The 9,775-nt window shown below is 42.2% G+C and overlaps 1 non-coding gene across 1 annotated transcript; it reads left to right on the plus strand.

Moving 5' to 3' along the window:
- Positions 1-8,440: 8,440 nt before the first annotated feature.
- LOC132569197 (U6 spliceosomal RNA) lies at positions 8,441-8,547 on the plus strand. The gene has a single exon (XR_009555243.1). It is a non-coding gene; the product is annotated as a U6 spliceosomal RNA (small nuclear RNA).
- Positions 8,548-9,775: the final 1,228 nt, after the last annotated feature.

A 9,775-nucleotide genomic window follows, 5' to 3' on the forward strand; every position in this document is an offset into this window, starting at 1 on the left:
GGCTGGCTTAGGGGGCCCAGGTGATACCCGCAGCGGCGGGGGGTGTGGGCAGTTGGAGGCCAGGTGGTTCGGGTCCGTGCATCTGAAGCACCGGCGGGGCCTCACCGGTACTGCGGTAGCAGGTTTCTTCCCCCTAGGGGGCTCGGCCTTCGCAGGGCTACCTCTGGCCTGGGTTTTCCCGGACTGGTGATGGCGCAGCATGGCTACTCGCTTGAGATTGTTCTCCACTTCCCCCGCTAGCTGGATCCACCCCACCAGGGTAGTGGGTTGAGCTTGGGTGAGGGCCCGATCCAGGATGCTCGCATTTAGTCCATTAGTGAACTTATCTATCTTCATCACCTCGTTCCACCCTTGCACCCGGGCCACATTGGCTTGGAAGTCGGCCGCATACTCGCGTATGGACCGGGCCCCCTGTTGCATGTCACGCAGGACCGCCAGCGCTCGTGACTCCTGCGGTGGGTCTTCATAATGGGTCAGCAGGGCTTGCAGGAAGGTGTGCACGTCATCCAGGATCGGGGTCCTAGTCTCGCATAGGCTCACGTACCACCTTTTTGCTGCTCCTCTCAGCTTCGAACCCAGGTAGTCGACCCAGCTGAACTCGTCGGGGGAGGAGTGACCCCAATAGTGCATGTAGCTGTTCGCCTGGATCCCGAAGTAGTTCACTTCTTCCAGGTCCCCGTCAAAAGTGGCGTCCAGCTCTCTCCCGACGTGGCGCGGTCCCGCTGGAGGGGCTGGCGGCTGGGGGGCAGGCACCGGCGTGGCGCCTGCCCTGGCAGGGGCCGGGGCTGCCACCGGTTGACTCAGCTGGCTCTTGGCCCCCGCTTGGGTTGCGGTTGGTCTCCGGGAGGTTGCTCCCCCCAGAGCCCTCCCCAGCTGGACCGTTAGGTCGCGAATCTCGTCCCTCAGTCCTCCGAGGGCCCCATCAATCTCTTTACGAACCATCGAGCGGAACAACTGGTAATCCTCCTTGTACTGGTCCTTGGGCTTCGGCTCCCCGCTGTCAGCCCCCCGGCATCCCGCTCCATCGTCCTCGGCCTCCCCAACTCACACGATGATGATGCTGTCCGTCTCTCCCGTCTCCCCCGATCCCGGGTTCACGGTTTCTGTCGTTGCCCCCTGGATCGACCTGGTGTGGTGGTTCAGGATGGCTTCCCGGCATAGAGGGGTCTGATCCATGATGGTGGTCGAGGTCCTCGGTTGATACTGCCGGGGGGACAACACCAGCTGGAATTCGGGGGGAGATTCCGCGGCTCTTCTCGGGTCCAAGACGTGCCACAGGGCCGCTCCCTCCAGTCCCATATCGGGTGGGAGTTCTCTGTTGTCCGGAATCTGGTCGGCCATCGGGCTTTTCAAGTTGCCGGAAAGGTTGAACTCCAAAAAGGGAGTCTCTCAAAATGTCAAGTCTGATGTTTCAATAACGAGACCTTCTTGATAAAAAAAGTTTCTAGTTTATTGTAACATGTTGCAAGACTGTAGAAGCAGATTGAGAGACTGGCGAGCATGCACAAAGAGCAAACATTTAAGGTACACATCAAAGGAATTCCTTAGGGTGGGGGCACTCTATGCAGGGCACATTCACACATTGTTACTGTTTTATCGTTCTCAAGCGTTCTCAAGCGTTGGTCGGCCTTGGGCACTTTCTTAGCACCGGTTATCTCTGAGAAGGCACCACAATCTTGTTCCTATATTCCCATTTCCAAGCATTGCTACATAACAAAGGAGGGGAGGGGGGGGAGGAGAGTTCAGGCTCGCAGCTTCTGAATACAGAGTGGTTTTACCCAGGATCCTTTTCCTGAACCAGAGTTTGTGACTAAACTATCTAGTTATTACAGCAGACTTGACACTCTCCACCCATTGCACCCACCCACCCACATACACAAAAGAAGCAATGATAAAAGTACCTTGATCATCCACCAGCATGGCTTTCATTCTGCTTTAAAGTGGCAAAAATAATCAGTTGAAGGTTTGACACACTTTTCAACTTGTCTGAACAGCCTGAACATGTGTGAGTTTGCAATAAACTATCTGAGTATGTAGAACCACATACTACTTTTACATAGATTCACTTCCCAATCGGTTTGCTGCATATTTAAAAAAAAAAGTTGTACATTTTTCAACTTGGTAGTGAACTACTTTCCTTATCCCTTATGGCAGTGTTACTTGATGTTTTTCAAACAAAGGCACACAGATTTGTGAATCTTGCAAGCAATGTGGTGCCCACCAAGTGCTTTTAGAAAGTAGGTAGGGGCAGTTGGGCTTTTCCTAGCAAGGCTTCTGATTGACTGCTGGATATTTGGTTGGCTTTTCACATTTTTAAAAATGTTGCTGTGGCAGCAGTTGCAACCACAGTACAAGGATCTTCATTGTGTGACAGAAAGTAAGCTGTGGCAGCCATTTTTTGACTGTTTCCAATTCTCGATCTTCTGTGGCATCCATTTTGTGGCTGTGTCTATCATGTTGTCAGAATTCCAATGATACCCATAAACTCAAAAGGGATGCTATATATCACTTAAACAATATTATCTCACTTTGCAGACGAAAAGATCTGATTTAGTGATCAATGAGTGATCCTGTGCTCAGCAAATAAGTCACTTTAATGATCTAACCACAACCCTAGCAGACCTGATCATCTCCAGCAATTGAGAAGATGTAGTCAATGAACTGCAAAGTTTCCCAATCTGTTATAAGGTGCAACACATAAGTTACAAATGTATCTTTTAACTAAGGAATGATCCAACCATGACCTGTTAAACAAGAAGCCACGGTGCAGACCCAAAGCTGCTCAACAGTGCAATTCAGGGAACAGGTTCAATTTACTTGTAATCAAGGAACTAACTCACAATAAGTTTAAATAGTGAGTACATTAAAGTTTCCAAAATCTGTTACTGTGATGGACTGCACTTTAAAAATCATATAAATGCTGTGCAAACAGGTAATGGACTGTGAAGACAACATTCTTCACAGAGCCAGAAAGCCTTGGGTTATAGGCTGTTCCAAGAGATCGGATTGGCTAGCATCAGCTGAGCAGAGAAAGACTTCTGAACTGGATGCTGAGGAGGATTCTGTCTGATCTCGGCCCTAGCTGAGAACAGTCTAGTACTGGCAGTTTTGTAATTTAGCCTTGAGAGACAGCAATTTAACACAGACAAAAAAATGGAAAAGTTGGCAAGGATAATAATAATAATAAATTTTATTTTTATCCTGCCCTCCCCACCTCGGCAGGCTCAGGGCGGCTAACAACATTTTATAAAAACATACAGTAGCAGATAAAAACCTTTAGATTTAACAATATAAAACATTAAAACATTAAACTTAATAACATTAAAACCAATCCAATAAGTACAGTGAGTAGTTAGTTAGCTAGATGGAGACTCCCATTCAGGCCAAGGAAAGGGGATAGATCTTCTAGGGAGATAAGAAAATTCCCTACCTAGTCAAACAGAGACTTGGCTCTTAACAGTGCAATCCTAAAGAAAGTTACACCAGTCTAAGCCTATTGATTTTAATGGGCTTAGACTGGAGTAAATCTCTTTAGGATTGTACTGGAAAAGTGCAAAGATGCCTGGTCTGATGTGGTTAGAAAATTTTTAGGGCGTTTAGATCAAGACCCCACACTCCTATCTGCTCTCATGTAAAGGTAAAGGTAGTCCCCTGTGCAGGCACCGAGTCATTACCAACCTATGGCATGACATCACATCATGTTGTTTTCTTGGCAGACTTTTTACAGGGTGGTTTGCCATTGCCTTCCCCAGTCATCTACATTTTACCCTTAGCAACTGGGTACTCATACCCTAACAGGCAGGGCTTTTTTGTAACAGGAACTCCTTTGCATATTAGCCCACATACCCCCGATATAGCCAATCCTCCAAGAGCTTACAGTAGCCCCTTTAATAAGAGCCCTGTAAGCTCTTGGAGGATTGCCCTAATATGCACAGGAGTTCCTGCTACAAAAAAACCCTCAATGGTCTCTGCTTTTTTGATAAGGCTACACCCATGTTTTTTTTAAAGTCACCTGTGCGGCTTTCAGCACATTTTTTGAATAGGTGGCTAAGGGCTGATTGCGCAGACCCCACATTACATTATACTTGGATTATTTTCTATTTATGGAGATAACTGAGTCTCCTGATTTTGATAATCACTTGTCCACATTCCAGAATTTGGCATCTGATCTCAGGGTCCCATTGGCCTAAGACAAAACTGGGGGGCTTTTCTATCTGTCTCACTTATCTGGGCATCTTACTTGATACTGTTCCAGGCATTTCCAGCCTACCTGATGATAAATTGTCAGCAATCACTGTTTTACTACTACAGGGTATTGAGAAGGGGGGAAGATGCATGCTTAAGGAGATTCAGATTCTCCTGGGTCATCTCAGTTTTGCTTTTAAAGTAATTACCCAAAGACATGCATTTTGTGCCTGTTTAGCACTGTTTACTCTTAGTGATTCTTCTCCATTACATAGCATATTTTAAAAAGCACAACCTTGCATCCAGAATGATGACCTTACATCTACCAGCAACATCCTTTTATAGCAAGGCTTTGGGCTTCCCTTTTCCCTGTAACTCTTTTCTCGCTCATGGTGAAACTGAAGGCTGGAAGAAAGCTTTTCCAATGGTAGCTGATTTATGTATGCCCATCACCATACAGGTGCTGAAAAGTATTATTTGACTTTTACCAATGGGTTTGTTCAGGCCTTGAATTCAGTAGGAGCAAAGCTCCTGAACCTTTCTGAAGGTCACCCCACTTCCTACCTACCTTGTCCATTGCATAATAGGTGCAGCTGCATAGCAATCCCTGGATGAGCTCCACCATCTATTTTTCTACAAAACTACCCCTGGGTGTGTTTTTTCATCTTTCAAGACCATCCTGCTCAAAGTGGACTTCATGCAGGCCATTTATGCGGGGAGGGGGGGCGGGTTTGTTATTGTTGTTGCAGTGAGCTTTTAGAACCTTCTCCATATGCCTTCTTGGGTAGGGCCATGGCTCTCCAGGATATCTTACTCAAGGGATCCAAGTTCAATATCTTGCTGTGGCAATCCAAAGCAGATCAGCATGGTAAAGGTTTTCACATTTTGCTTCTGTCTCCTTTTACTGGGCTGCCCTGTCCACTGCAGAATACTTAGCTGTGAGACTGGTCTCCTCTGGTCCCTTTCTCATTCATGCTGATGGTGCATTCCTTTCATGATTTCAGCTCTCCAGTATCATGTACAAGTGTTTGTCTGTCCTGGGTATTTCCACTGCTGACTATGGCATTCACTTAGTTCACATTGGTGCTGCCATAACAGCTTCCATGGTTGGGCTGTCACTGGATAAATCAGAGCCACTGGTCACTGGTGTGCCCCAGCATATCAGATATATATACATCCATAGCCCAAATAAGTGTTAATTTGTCTGTTTTTAGTTCCTGCAGGTTTAAAAAAAACTGTTTGGCATAGTATTTTGGGCTGGAAAATATGCTGCTGCTGCTTCTGGTTAGGGAGAAACATTAGAGCCTGGTGATCAACTGCAAATATCCTCAATGGGCCACAGGGGAATGTGCTGTGCTTCTCTGTTACACATCATCTCCACCCATGTTTCCACAATGGCTCCCCTGATGCAATCATAACCTAGCTAGGTAAAAATGATTTACCATCTCAAAAAAACATTCTGCTGCTCTACTCTATCACACCGGATCTACAGATTCCCATTTCATGTCTAGTGAACACAAAGTTATTTTGGTCTGAGCTGCTAGAGCATCATGAATAGAGAGATACCATTGTAGAAGATGAAGATATTGGATTTATACCCCCCCCCTCTCCACTCAGAAGAGTCTCAGAGCGGCTCAGAATCTCCTTTACCTTCCTCCCCCACAACAGACACCCTGTGAGGTGGGTGGGGCTGGAGAGGGCTCTCACAGCAGCTGCCCTTTCAAGGACAACATCTGCCAGAGCTATGGCTGACCCAAGGCCATGCTAGCAGGTGCAAGTGGAGGAGTGGGGAATCAAACCCGGTTCTCCCAGATAAGAGTCTGCACACTTAACCACTACATCAGACTGGCTCTCCCTGATAAGGCGGACTTAGCCTTGAAAAAGGTCTGCAAGATGTCAAGGAGGCTTATCAAATCTTTTAACAGACTCATTATTAAATATATGAACATTTCATTTTGTCAAATAGCATTGTTCAGGGATCATGGTGTTCACCTCTCAGAATGAGGAATGGACACCTGGCATTTTGCATTTCAATAAACGGGCAGTTCAAAGGAAGGTAAAGAGGTTGATCCCTCCAATTTCCCTGTGAATAAGGCCTTGAAAAGCTAAAGAACATCTCCAAGTACTGGAAACAATTTGACTTAACCTGAATATGGATACTTAATGTCAAGTATGGTAGAATTCCACTGGTAATTGTTTTAGGGTCCCCCATAAAGCTGGTCTGTGAAATATCAGGGGGACCAAGCTATGTTGGTTCTGTTATTCCTTCCCCTTCCCCCCTCTTGCTTTATTGCTTGTGAAAGTAGACTAGAGAGAAATGAAACTGACTTGAGAAGAGACTATCGGCACCTTCCCATGCATTCCTCCTTGGGAGTGTGAAACATCTGGGGAAAGCAAGGACAAGATACTGATAACATTGTGAGAATGTAGACATTTATGATAGTTTATGTGTTAGGGCGCCCCGCTTGCTCCCACCCTTGGGAATCCTTTGAAGTATGGCTTAAAACTAATGTAGCAATGTATTTTTGGTATTACTCTCAAGAACCTGTATTGAGAGCATATCAGTCTATCAATAAATGTAGTTTTGTATCCACTTGACTCGTCATTGAAAACTGCATGCTTGACACTTAAATCGACCCGGATTATAATTGGATATTTGTTAAAGAGGTTATTATTCGGCTGCAATACGGTCTGAACAAAATGGGATACTTGTTAGAGGGATTTCTCCTTGTCGTCTGATTGAAATTCATATGCTAACACTCAAAACTTCAGTTGGAGGAGATTGGGAAGGACGGACTATCTGGGACTCTGAGCTACTTTTCAACCTGGATTAATGGACTGCATTTTCTGACAGAGAAAAATGGCTTTGCTAAGCGAAATTTTTCACAAAAAAGGATATTTTAAGCAGTTTGAATTCTCTGAGGCAAGATCTTGGTTTATTGACAGATTTTGTTAAGGAACAAATGGGAGCTTTTGTGCTGAAAGCTAGCAAAATCTCAAATCTACATGAGCAGAGTGCTAAAGAGAACCCAGTGACGTCTGTGGAATTGAAATGGGAGAGCGACTCATTGGAAAAAGAATAAAAGAAAATCAAAATGGAACCCTATGGCATAATTAAAAAAGAAGACTGGAAATGGAGACTGACTGAAGTTATGTTGAGAGGAACAAAGGCTGTGGAATTTTCCCCACTTTCTTCGAGAGGGATGACTGCATTAAGAAGTAAGAAGGTGCATTTTAACCAGAAAATCATGATGTGGAAATCTTTCAGAAAGAAGAGCCTCCTGAACTAGATTCCACTCTGTGGATAGTTGGATATGGACTTTGTAAGAAAATTTGATATGTGATATTAGAAGGCTTAGTGAGATTTTTTTTCTTTTTTCGGGGGGGGGGGATATAATAAGTTGTCTTGTCTAAAATAATATGGATATAAAAGCTAAAGGATTAAAAAGTCTTTGAAAATAATTTTATGTAAAAATAGTTAATCTAGATCAATTTTTAAGAAGGCAGACAGCGTAATTATTTGATAAATTGGTGAACTTGTCGTTAACAGATAATGATATTAGCTTTTTATGTTTGTTATCGATATGGGTAATCCTACAAATTAATCTATAATTGTTAAGAAGGTAGACATAATTATTTTGTAAATTAGTAGATCTCCTTCTAATATGTTTGTTTGAAGAAATTGACTATAATAAGATAGATAAATTATTGTGCTCTATTTCTAGCCAGTTAAGGATAAAGATATTGGTCTCAGACTGTATTAAGGAAAGAGAAAGTGCATATTAGTTATAAATTAGGAGATATATTTCTTTTTAGCAAGAAGGGTTTCTTGAAATGTCTTTATCTTTGTGGGTAGTTGGGTATGGAACTCTCAATAAGAACAGGCATGTGATTTTCATTTTTGGGTTATAATAAATTATTTTTTCTAGACCAATAGGGTTATAAGAGTTGGATTAATTGTTAAAAAGGCAGACAGCACAGTTATTATGTAAACTGGCAGATTTGTTTTTAGTATGTCTCCCAGGAGAAACTGTTTATATTGAGATAGACAAAATACTATGTTGTATTTTTCTTTTAGCTTCTTAAGGATAAAGATATGATTTTTTTTTGTGTTTATGTTATTGAGGATATGTTAAACTAACAAACTAGTCTGTGTTTTCAAATTGTCTGTGTTAAGCCAAATCAGCCAGTTCCATGTTGAGATTGCTCTGACTTGTTTATACTTATTTGTGTTGAAGAAGAATTATTTAGACTTGTGCTCGCTTCGGCAGCACATATACTAAAATTGGAATGATACAGAGAAGATTAGCATGGCCCCTGCACAAGGATGACACGCAAATTCGTGAAGCGTTCCATATTTTTATGGTTAGAAGCTCATGGGAATAAATTTGGCTGGCACGCATATCTGTGATATGGGAAGAATAAGATGGACGGTTTTTTCTCTCACCATTATATCAGAAATAGTTTGTTAAACACTTGGATAAAATATAAGAAATATGGCAACGAGAGAAAACTGCTTTGGATAGTGCCAGCGGAAGTAATAAAAATAACAGCTGAATCTGATGAAGAAAAAGCGATGTCATATAATCAACTGCTCAAGATTCAAGGAGACAAAATTGAATTAAAATCTGCAGAAGAGTTAAATAATAAATATGACTGGTTTCAAATGCAACAAATTAAAAGCTTGATGGAAAATGATATTAAAACGGATGGAATTAGATACGAGCAAACAGAACTGGAAAGGGTCCTGCTTGGAGATAATGAAAAATTAATATCGAAAGTATATAAATTATTATTGAAATGGTCTACAGAAGAAGAAGTAGTAAAATCTCAAATGGTAAAATGGGCAATTAACGTGAATAGAGAAATACAAATGGATACATGGGAGCACCTTTGGAAGAACTCGATGAAGATATCAATTTGTCAGAGTATTAAGGAGAATTGTTTTAAGATGATGTATAGGTGGTACATGACTCCGAAAAAGCTGGCTAGGATGAGTAAAAAGATGTCGGATAGGTGCTGGAAATGTAAAAAACATGAAGGTTCTTTCTTTCATATATGGTGGACTTGTGAAAAAGCGAAGGAGTATTGGAAGATGATACAACAAGAAATCTCCAAAATTTTGGGTTACGACTTCAAGAAAACTGCAGAGACTTTTTTGCTTGGATTACAATTAGAAAAATTTCCAAAGGAAGACAGGATTTTAATTTGGTACTTGCTCTCAGCTGCTAGGATATTGTATGCGCAGCTTTGGAAACAAGGAACAACACCAGAGAAATGGGATTGGATTGTGAAAGTTTTATCATGGAGTGAGATGGACAAATTAACTAAAACTTTAAGAGACTATGACTTAGACTTATTCAAAAAGGAGTGGAAGAAATTCAAAGGATATATGGAGAAAGAGTGGACATTGGACAATTTTTTAGTATTAATCAAAAGTATTATATTTTGATAGATTAGTGGTACCTTTAGAATTAAATTCAAATTTATAACTTCGGGGAAGTCAATATTGGAGGGAGGGGGGTGAAATATCATATGGCTTAGTATAAGAAAAAGATAATTAAATATTGTAACCATATGTTATTAATAA

Source organism: Heteronotia binoei, chromosome 3 (assembly GCF_032191835.1).
Source record: "Heteronotia binoei isolate CCM8104 ecotype False Entrance Well chromosome 3, APGP_CSIRO_Hbin_v1, whole genome shotgun sequence".
Lineage (NCBI taxonomy): Eukaryota > Metazoa > Chordata > Lepidosauria > Squamata > Gekkonidae > Heteronotia > Heteronotia binoei.